The sequence below is a fragment of the Bos javanicus genome, chromosome 5 (assembly GCF_032452875.1).
Source record: "Bos javanicus breed banteng chromosome 5, ARS-OSU_banteng_1.0, whole genome shotgun sequence".
NCBI classification, from domain to species: Eukaryota; Metazoa; Chordata; class Mammalia; order Artiodactyla; family Bovidae; genus Bos; species Bos javanicus.
The window spans coordinates 46,627,200-46,638,510 of record NC_083872.1 but is presented as its reverse complement, the minus strand read 5'-3'; the positions used below and the strand labels follow the sequence as shown (position 1 = coordinate 46,638,510).

Genomic DNA, 11,311 nt, shown 5'->3' with positions numbered 1-11,311 from the left:
TGGTAAAAGAAAAACAAGGAGAGGATCTCTAGCTGCTTAGGTTTTTCAAAGAAAGGTGTCTAACTTCCTCTATCTTTACATGTCCGGTGTAATCCTAAAGCTGCAAAATAAGTCTACAGTGATTTACTGACTCTAGGAAATAATCTGTTGCTGCTTTGTGTCTCAAACTGAACCTCAATTTGGTAGTGAATTGAATTACTAGTGAATTAGCTATGGTAAAATGCAAACTTCAGTTTAGTATTGGGCTAGAGCCTAATGTCAAAACAATCCTTGTTTCTAGGTTCAATAATTGGTTCATAATTGGTTGATTTGGGGAAAAAGAAAACAATTGTTTGAGTGGCTTGGTAGAAAAGATTGGGGCAGAATCTCAACCCAGGCCCAGCCATTGAGCCTGTGGCCATGTCACGCTCCCTCCCTACAGACTGTGCTCTCTCAATGGCACCAATGTTTTGTGATTATCTGATGAGACCATTAGAAACCCTGAATGGCTGGGTTGTCTCTCCTGCCAGTCTCTTTTTCTCATAACTAAGGCTTATTATGTGTGAAAGAAAGAAAAAATATGCTAAGTTGAAAAGTGATAGAATTGAAAAGACAATGAACAGCTGAAGTTAAATATATCTTTTCAATTTAGTGCTTTATTTAAGGGTTTCAACTCAAAGCTTACACACATTATGTTTTCTTGAGCCCATCCAGGAAGTCATATCAGTTTCAAGAAGGTTGACTCACTTGAGCCCTTATTTGCATGACCATTTAATGGAGAAGATAAAGGGCTGTATTAGCTACACTGCTTTGTTCTTTGCAGGATTCCATCTCCATTCTCTCCAGTCCCCCACATGCTTTTTTCCAAAGACCTATTGAGACAGAGAGGGTTAGTACTCCAAATGCAATTTGGTTAGATGCACAAAAGAAAAATGCTTAAATATCAGAAACCACTCTCTGAGCTAATTGCCCTTTGAGTACAAAGTAACAAAGCTGAGAATCTATGGCAAAATTAGAATTGCTTCTAACATGATAATTTGAGCCTTGGGTTACGGTCAAATTACTTACACTTCTCCATAAATGAACTTTCCCCTCCTCGTTTTACTACTTTAAAGTATATAGAACATTGAATAATAATATAAAAGTTCCAAATATATGTTTAATGTAGTAGTTTGGAGATTGGAAAGATATAAAAGGGCCCAAATTCTACAACTGAGATTTATATTTTCTCAATGTATGCACTTATTGTCCCTTTTATATTGGTTAATATTTCCCCCATTATCTTAGCATTCCCCCATTATCCATATATATTCCATATGTACATTTTATTATCTTTTTACTGGTATGACTCTCCATTTGGACAACTGTTCTTTAGACCTGTGAGAGTGGGGACCCTGCTGCAGCAGCTGATAAGTTCTAAGATTAAAAACTTACTAATGTTCACAAGTTTATTACACTGTCCATGCCTAAGTAAATTGCGTTTAACATACAAATCCCTTGAGAAGTCGAAGTTAGAAAATATGGTAGAAGTTGAAGTGACTTCAAGAAAACCTTATTTGTTTCATCATCATCTCTGTTTTAATTTCCTTATTCCCTTTTAGCTTTTCCCAACCATCTTCCAACATTTCCATTTGTACTGAACAATCTTGAACATAATTCATTTCTCTCTAAATTTGTGGAATATTTTCCCAAGTTTTCTTCTGTTAGATTACTCATAACTCATGAAAATTTACTAGATAGGCTATCGATAAAAGGGGAGGATTGACCAAATAGAACCACTAGGAAATGGTGTGAGGCTAGGAGGCTACAGTGCCTTTTGAGGCAGGGCTGATGATTATGAAATCAGGACTGCTGCTGCTGCTGCTGCTGCTAAGTCGCGTCAGTCGTGTCCAACTTTGTGCGACCCCATAGATGGCAGCCCACCAGGCTCCCCCATCCCTGGGATTCCCCAGGCAAGAACACTGGAGTGGGTTGTCATTTTCTTCTCCAATGCAGGAAAGTGAAAGTGAAGTCACTCAGTCGTGTCTGACTCTTAGCGACCCCATGGACCTTCCAGGCTCCTCCGTCTATGGGATTTTCCAGACAAGAGTAATGAAGTGGGGTGCCATTGCCTTCGCCATGAAATCAGGACTATTCAGAGTAAATGGGAACCAGTAGGGATGGTGGGTTCATTCTAGGACTGCACAGGAAGAGGGATAAAAATTACATCCATGGAAATTTACATTTTTAAACTTTTTATATTGGCAAAAAATAAAAGCATGAAGATGTGTGAAAACTCATAAATCTTTGGGAAGCATGTACATTGATAAACTCTATTGAATGCCAATATCTATTAGAATTTTCATTGCATATACATTTTGATCCAGAAATCCTATCTCTAGGAATTCATTGTACACGCCCATAGGTGTACAGAGCTATATGTAGGAAGATATTCCTTGCAGCATTGCTTATAGTAACAACTGAAATAAACAGTTGAGAGAAATGGTAAAATAAATAAAATAAGGTACATATAATGCAATGCTGGGTGTAACCATTTTTAAAAACGAGGCAGCTCTCTATGTACTAATGTGGAACGACATTTGCACCAGTTATCTATTGCCACCATAATGTCATGTAACACATCATCCAGAATTTAGTGGCTTAACATAGTAATTATTTATTTAGCTCAAGAGTCTGTAGGTTGTTGACTTAGGCTGAGCAGTTCTTCCAGTTTTGGCTGGATATTGGCCAAAGTAATCAAGGAGCATAGTCTTACCTTCCACCACCAAATGTGCATCATACCTGTGTTGATACCCAACTATATTCTGTCTTCCCTTGGCCCAGAGGGGGTGTCCTGCTCTGGCTCCTGTCTCAGGCTCACCTCTCCATAAGGTTCCCTATTCAATGACATTGACTCTGCAGTTGCCCCCCTCTCTCTTGCATCATCTACTTTCCCTCTATGCTATATAATTAAAAACAAAACATGTTGTGCTGCCTTGCATCTAAAAACAAAATAGCTTCTATAAACCCAGAGACCCATTTCCTGCTTCCTCTTTCAGCAAAAATCCAGAGTTATCTATACACATCGTCTCCACTTCCTCATCTTCTTTTCTTTCTTGAACTCTGACCTATGTCCCCATCATAGCTATTGCTTTTTCCCACATCTCCAGTGATTTCCACACTGTCACATTAAATGGCTCCTTCTTGGTCCTCACCTTACTGAACCGCTCGGTGGCATTTGACAGAGTTGATTCCTCCACCGTTTCTGAATCTTTCTTCTCTTCGCTAGTGGAAAACTACTCCTTGTTCTCCATCTACCTCACTGGCCACACTTCTCGTTGTCATTGACTGTATCCTCTTCATCTTCCTGACCCCCTCATGTTGCAGTGCTCCAGGACTCATTCCTCAAAATATTTTCTGTTCCCACTAGTTTCCTAGGCAATTTCATCCTGTAAATAGCAACTACATGTTGATCGATCTCAAATTAATTGTCTTTTATGAGAGATTTCCTTTTTTTGCAACTGTGGGAAGAAATGCAGTAAATACCTTTACATATGTATCCTTGATTTCTTGATTAATATTAATTTTACTTGTAGATAGTTGGGTGAAAGGGTATATGTATTTTAAAATTTACCAGCTATTATTAAATTGTTTTTAAAAAGACAGCAATGCCACATTTCCACCAGAAATCTATGAAAGCATAATTTTTCTTATACCTTTGCATGTAATAGGTGTTATCATTTCATTTTTATGTCAGATAGGTCTAAGGAGATGTCAGCATTTAGGAACTGAGTAGCACCAGTGAATCTAGTGTAACTAACAAGAGAAGTGGAGTGAAAGGCAGTAGGAGGGTTATTATTGAAATAACAAACTTTCTGTATTGGGTACTCTAAGGGAAGAGGAGATGAGAGGATAGCATATTCTGCAAAAGTCTTAGTAGAACAACTGAGCAAGCTTCCTAGTATGAGGAAGATAATGGTTCAGAGACTTTTGGAAATACAATAAATGTCTGCTTCAGGCAATTGCCTTGGTTAATATCATGCTTAGCTGAAAGTAGCAGAGGCTCATAATAAAAAACAATCTCTTATGCAGCAGTCTGGATGTAACAGTTTAAGAAGTTGTCTAGAAGACTTGAAAGGCTCTGTCACCATGGCAGTTTTTTCTGTTTCTGTAGCACATGTGGTTTCAATTCCCCAGATCACCTCATAATCAAATATAGGCTGCTGGAGCTCCAGCAATTACATTCCCATCAAGCAGTGGAAAGAAAGAAAGAAGAAAAGCACATTTCCTCCCTTGAAGGACATTTCTAGAAATTGTGCACATTAATTCTGCTTATAACTCATTGGCAAGACCAGGAAATACCTTGTTCTGAATACCCAGCTAGAAATCAGAGGTTATTTTTGCAGGATGAGGAAAAAAGAAAAACAAATAGTGGGAAAAATTAGAAGCTTCTGTCATTAGCTATCACTGGGCCCCAAGTAGAAACTGTCAAGGAAAAGGCTTAGCTACAATGATGACGACACGTCTCCAGGTTTGGATTATTACACAGAGCCTTAGATGGGAACTGATTATCTTGAAAAAATGGACATGATTGCGTTCATTTCTGCTAAACATCCTAAACAAGCAGTTCTTAATGGGAGGCGATTTTGTCCCCATTACCCAAGAGACATTTGGTAATTTGAGACATTTTGACTTGTCCCAATTGTCCAAAAGAGAGGAAGGGGGATAGGGGTGGGGGTAGGTGCTACTGGCATTAGTGAATGGAGGCTAAGCGTGCCATATACACAAGATAGCCACCACTACAAAGAATTCTCCAGTCCAAAACATGCCGAGGTTGGTAAATGCTGCCCTAGACAATCGATAGACGTTTGGGTCAAATTTCAGGGTCTGAGCAAAGAACAGTGTATATTGCCAATTTTTAATGATTAAAGTAATTAAGTTCCATATTTCTTTGGTTTCATTTGTGCCATGGAATCCTCATTTGATCCATTAGGCCAAAAATTAAAGAACTGTTTTGCAGATACATAGTGACCTCTTTTATGCAGAACTATTTTGCTCTGTGACAACATGACTCTCTTTATAACATTAGTATGTCCATTTCACAATCATTTTTAACCCTCCAGACCCATCTACCTTCCTACATTTCCCTGAAATGGATAAAATACTTCTGCTTCTCATTGCTTCCCTTTCACTGCCCTTACCATGTAGTGCAGGGATCAGATGCTGAAGTGTCTGAATCGCCTACTATGTTGCAAGCTTGTCAAAATCAAAGACCATATTCCATTTATCTTTGTAGTTCTAGTGCCCAGTGCAGAGTATGCAACTTAGAAGGTGCAACAATATTAATTGAACTGAACTAAGCTCCTGTTTATTCTTAGAGTGTTCTTCATGCCAGGCCTACTTGGATATGTTCTGGTTTGGCTCCCACAGGAAAAATCGCATCACTACTTACATTAAGCAAAATGTTTCCCATTCTGTTACTTTTATGTCAAATCCAGAGTATGGGAAAACTCAGAGACCAGAGGCTGACGTGTAAATAGCTTGATTCTTCTGTGACTTCTCTGGGTAGGCTACCTCCCTATGGTTATATTTTTGCCCCATCACAGCCGGCTTTCAAACACAAGTATGTACTAGAAATTCATTGAGATGATTTCTGTTCAACAGAAATTGAGTATGTTCCATTTTGAAGTGTTTTTGAGAGAAAAAAGATTGAAGCTGGCATAAATTTGGTAGGTTGGGTGCAAAGAAGTTGAGGAATAAAGATGGAGGAGGCAGAAAGCCATTGAGATACAGCAACTGGCAGTCATGGGAACAGAGCAAGGGGAATTTGCAGCAACTTGGCATATAGTATTAATTCTATATTTTGGTTGGTGAAAAAGATTAGCTTTCAGGGGAGCTACTACTTACACATTTTTCACCAGGTTCTTTCTGAAAGGTTCTCCTGCCTGGAGGCGAGTCATGGTGATTTCTCTTTCTCTTTTCTGCACTGGATCCGTAGAACCCAGCACATCCCATTTTGAGATTTCCTTGAGAACAACTTTTTTACAATCTGTTAGTTAGAGAAGGAGGATCTTCTCATGGCACTTTAAATAGAGCCCGCTCTTTCTGACCACTCATCCACTTCTATGGTTCTTTGGAGGATGTTGGGTTGAGACTCTATTTAATAAGATGAGTGACCAGTGAATCTTGTCCTCTGTAAGATTCAGGAATAAGTATCTTCTGTACTGCTGCAGTAACCTCTGATGAGGCTCAATGAATGGCCATGCATGTAGTCTTAACTGACTAAGATCATTTATTCTTTCATTCACTCTTGTATTCATGTATGTAATCATACATTTAATTAATGTTTATTGAGCTCCTATGAGGATTTAGATGCTCATAAGAATTGTAAGACATTTAAATCATGGCACTGCCCTGATATAATCCAGGTGAGAAGATAAAGCATAAAAGGGGACAGTATCATAAGACCAACTATGACTAAGGGTCTAGGAGTTTGGGGCACTTAATAAAGAACAGAAATGGGCCTGCCTCCCAAGAACCTAGAGTAAGTTGCTAGTTTACTGAAGCATGACAGTTTCCAAGCTATAGATAATGACAAAGGCCTATACCTACCTCATTGATACATGAGGGTAACAACCTATGGAGAGTGGAAGCTTTCCCTTTTCCTGTTAGGTGGTATAAGCCACATGTAGGTTGATTCTGGGAGGATGATAAATGTACTGATCAGGCAGTTCTCTCATTTGGGAAATTCCAAATGAAGCTTATATCAGATTTCAAAGATTAAAATTTAGTTCCTCTTGTGGGTTCCACTGAACTGGAACATCCTTGAGAAATTCTGAGATTGCACCCCCACCCCCAACCCCCCTCCGCCTACCACCACCTTGCTCCTACCTTTTCCTACCTTCCTTCCCTTTCACTTCAGCTTTCTCAGTTCTGGCTAACATGTAGGAAACTGATTTAGTTCTAGAACCTCCCAAGCATTCAGTCATAAAAGAATGTCCCAGAGGCAGAATAAAGCCAAGTGGCCCTTCTCACTGCCATCATGAGCCAAACACCATTCTGCCAGCTCTTCTCCCTTCCCTGGGGTGCCCTTCAGCTAGACCGGACACTCCTTGGGGACAGGGCCTAAGTGTAATAAATCCCTGGATCTCCACATTCTATTCTGTGATTCAGGCACAAAATCTTGCTGGTGTATTTGTCAAGTGACTCAGGAATGGGTCAGATGTTCAGATGCAGTGTACCAGTTCTTATCTATTAATAACAGAAAGCCTATTAGGGACTGTGCAGAGCCAGTTTTTTCAAGGCAGAGTGGAATCAGCCCCACTGATTCTGGTTCGAAGGGAGAACAGTTTCAGTGACCTACAAATTCTTCCTTGGCTGATTAATAACGGGAGAGTCTCTTTACTTAACAATCACACCTTCCCCTCATATGCCCTTCTGCCCTTGTGCTCAGAAAAGTTCCTAGGTTCTGGTTTCACTTGCGACGGGTTTGGCCGTCTGTACTTTTAGTCTTCTGACCAATTTACCAATGTGAGTAGGGTCAGGCTTCTTACTTGGGAGGTGGCTGGGCAAGTATTAATGATTTCAGGTCAGAGCTGCAGTAGAATTGAGAGAAATAAGAAATGACAATATACCATTCTGTGACCTGAAAGTAATCTTACAGATCTATTAAGATGTCTGAAATGACTCTCTTCTGCTCCAGGTGAAATTGCTCACACTATGTGTATTATTCACACACAAAATAAACACATGAATGACGTGTCTGTTCATTTCACCACCCTGCCTTGTAAATACAATTCTGACCATTGGGAGAGTTGGAAGAGCAGTAGAAAAGGCCTGAGAATCAGGTTCTAACTTCCCAATAATTTAATTGGCTTTACTCTTCTCAACTGTAAAATGAGGAGCTGGACTAGAACAGCTCCTAAGAGCACTTCTAGCACTCAGATTCCCTGACTCATTAGCCTGCCAGAAAAATACATCACCTGCCAAATATGGACTCAGCACCTACGTGTTACAGAAGCTCCCAGGCTACCCCTCCACACCTCCCTGGCTTCAGCATCCTGCTTCCCAAGCCTCTCAGGTACTATTGCCAGCCCATTCCTAAAAAAAAAAAAAAATGACTTTCTCTTCTTTTATCAGCCCTTTCTTCTCTGCTTCCTCTTACTGTATTTCATTCATATTGGTGGGGCCTTCCCTGGTGGTCCAGTGACTAAGATTCCACACTTCTACTGGGGTCACAGGTTCAGTCCCTGGCTAGGGAACTAAGATCCTGCATATTGTACTATGTGACAATAAATAAATAAATTAAATAACTATTCTCATTTTAAAATAAATAAATCATATTGGTAGCCAGTATGTTTTTTCTGTCTGACTTTCTTCCATCAAGAATACATAGTCATTCATTTTAGTTATTCCTCAAACATATGTTAAGCAACTAAACATTTCCCATGTCTTGGGCTAGGTTGTGAATTTACAAAGACAGGAAAATGTAAGCTCATGGCGATGGGCCTGCTGTGTGACTTTCATGCACCCTGCTGCTGCTGCTAAGTCGCTTCAGTCGTGTCCAACTCTACACGACCCCATAGATGGCAGCCCACCAGGCTCCTCCGTCCATGGGATTTGCCACGCACCCTAGGCACTCTCAATTTCCTGGGCCCCTTCTTCTACACAAAGAGATTAAAAGTGGTATTTTATAACTGTGTTAATATGAAGATGAAATCTTAAGCATATTATGTATTTAAGTATTTTCTTTAACCTCAGAATTCTCTGGGGCAGGGAGGCGGTGCCTAATGCGTAGGCTGGCCCTGGAGAAGACAAAGTAAATGGTTGCAATGCAATATGGCAATTATACACATGCCCTATGAACAAAATTTCTACTTCTAGATCTACAGCCTCCCAAAATTCCATTGTGTCTTCTGTGGAAAGAGAAAGACAGGGCAGAAACAACCCAGGAAAGCGAGAAATGGTAAATTAGGGCTCCAGGAAATCCTTCTTTACTGGGATGGGCTCCTATGACCTTGAGAGTCCTCCCTTTGGTGGTAGCAGCCATCTGTTCTATATGGTATGAGTCATTCATTCACTCATTGAGTATCTTCTATGTTTCAGGCACTGACCTAGGTTCTTGCGGGCACATCAGTAAGTAGAACAATGTTTCTTGCCCTAACTCATCTGTCACATAAATCTGCAACTGGAAACAGAGCTTTTTGAAATGCATATTTCCTACTTTGTGCACTGGAAGCCAAGGTCTGCTGCATTTCCCAGATAAGTAGATACTAGTGCTCCATGCTCCCTGGCACGCTCAGTGGGGATGAGCCAGCTACCAAAAAGAGGGTACATGAGGGGTCACTGAGTGGCAGTTCATATGACCATTTTTTTCTGAACTCTATTTGCTGTTCTGAAGCATGATTTGGGCAAGTTTCTGGCAGACTTTTTATTTCTCTAGGAGTTTCATGTTAAATATACCTAGCAGCAGCAGCAGTAACTATTGCAACAAATATTTTGTCTTAAAATAGCAGTCTTGGTTCCATTTAGATTTTTAATGACAAAATGGATAACCTGATTTTATTTTCAACAAGTGGACGCTTCTAAATTTTCTATATGGCAGAAAGAAAAAGAATACCAAATGTTGCATTTTCAGGGAAAACTCAAAGCATAGCTTATTCAAGCAACACCACCTATGAATATATCACAGGTAGGAGATGCAAAGAGGACTTAGGAACTGAAGACTAGTAATTTAACATAAGTATCCTTCTTGCTGTTGGCCATTTTTCTAGATAATTTGTATTCTTGTTGTTCAATCAAATTTGATGCTATTTTCCCATTAGTTTAAACTCTGAGCTGGCTGATCTCATTGTTTCTAAAGTTCTAGAAGAAATTGTTGGCTCCCAGGTCTTTCCAGGTGGTAAAGAACCCGCCTGCCAATGCAGGAGACATAAGAGACCCAGGTTCGATCTCTGGGTTGTGAAGATCCCCCAGAGGAGGGCGTGGCAACCCACTCTAGTATTCTTGCCTGAAGAATCCCATGGACAGAGGAGCCTGGTGGGCTACAGTCCATAGGGTCGCAAAGAGTTGGGCACGACAGAAGTGACTTAGCAGGCATGCACTCATGCAATGGGAAAGAAAGAGGGATAGTAGAGGCTACCCTGTTGAGGCTGATGCATCTTCTTTCCAGGCTGATACATAGAAATCAGTCCTGTGGAAGACAATCAGATGAGACACTGCCAAAGATGGAGGTTCTGCCAGTCTCCATTCTAAGTCTTCACTGCGTCAAAGTGCTCATCATGTTCCGTAGACACCATTCCTCCTGGGTTCAAGCCATAGCATTGAGTATATGATTAGATTTAAGGAATAAATGGGCTTCCCTGTGGCTCAGACTGTAAAGAAGCCACCTGCTTTGCAGGAGACCTGGGTTTGATCCCTGGCCTGGGAAGATCCCCTGGCGGAGGGCATGGCGACCCACTTCAATATTGTTGCCTGGAGAATCTCCATGGACAGAGGAGCCTGGCGGGCTACACAGTCCATGCGGTAGCAGAGTCAGACACAACTGAACAACTAAGCCCAGCACAGCATAAGGAATAAATAGTCATTGGAACATCAACTGTTACAGGACAGAGTTACTCTTTAACAGAAAAATAAATAAATAAAAGACATATTAAATGAGTTTAATTATCTATTGCTTATAGTAAGAGTCTTATGAACAACAAGTGGACTTTTAAAAACAGAATCCTACCACTGAGATTTTAGCTTGAACTGCAGTGTGAATGGTCTGGAGTCTATATTGTGAACTAATAAAGTCTGTTTAGCATACTCCTCATATGAGTTCATTTCCATGACTTTCTGTTTCTCTTAGATTTCTTATTTTGCAGAGTGATAAATTATAGAATGACAACAAAAAGAAATACAGACAGACTTACATGCCCAAGGATGAAGAAATCATCTATGACACTTAATAGTAAGCCTAAACATGTGACATGTACTTCCACTGTGGCCTTTTGTTTTGTTTGGGGTTAGTGTTAGCTGGCGGAGAAGGCAATGGCACCCCACTCCAGTACTCTTGCCTGGAAAACCCCATGGACGGAGGAGCCTGGTAGGCTGCAGTCCATGGGGTCGCTAGGAGTCGGACACGACTGAGCAACTTCACTTTCACTTTTCACTTTCATGCATTGGAGAAGGAAATGGCAACCCACTCCAGTGTTCTTGCCTGGAGAATCCGAGGGACAAGGGAGCCTGGTAGGCTGCCATCTCTGGGGTCACACAGAGTCGGACACGACTGACGCGACTTAGCAGCAGCAGTGTTAGCTGGAATCTCAGGAGAACTTTGGGAAAGAGAACAGTGTTGAATTAAAACTTCCTT

General features: G+C 40.6%; 1 long non-coding RNA gene across 2 annotated transcripts; it reads right to left on the bottom strand.

Annotated features, from left to right (window-relative positions):
* Nucleotides 1-604: 604 nt before the first annotated feature.
* Nucleotides 605-10,536, bottom strand: LOC133247579 (uncharacterized). 2 transcript variants are annotated; one of them, XR_009736434.1, is made up of 3 exons: nucleotides 6,850-10,536; nucleotides 3,174-3,479; nucleotides 605-851 (listed from the first exon to the last, which is right to left on the bottom strand). It is a non-coding gene; the product is annotated as an uncharacterized LOC133247579 (long non-coding RNA). The 2 variants fall into 2 exon arrangements; XR_009736435.1 differs by lacking the exon at nucleotides 6,850-10,536 and adding an exon at nucleotides 5,866-6,822.
* Between the last annotated feature and the right edge of the window lie 775 nt (nucleotides 10,537-11,311).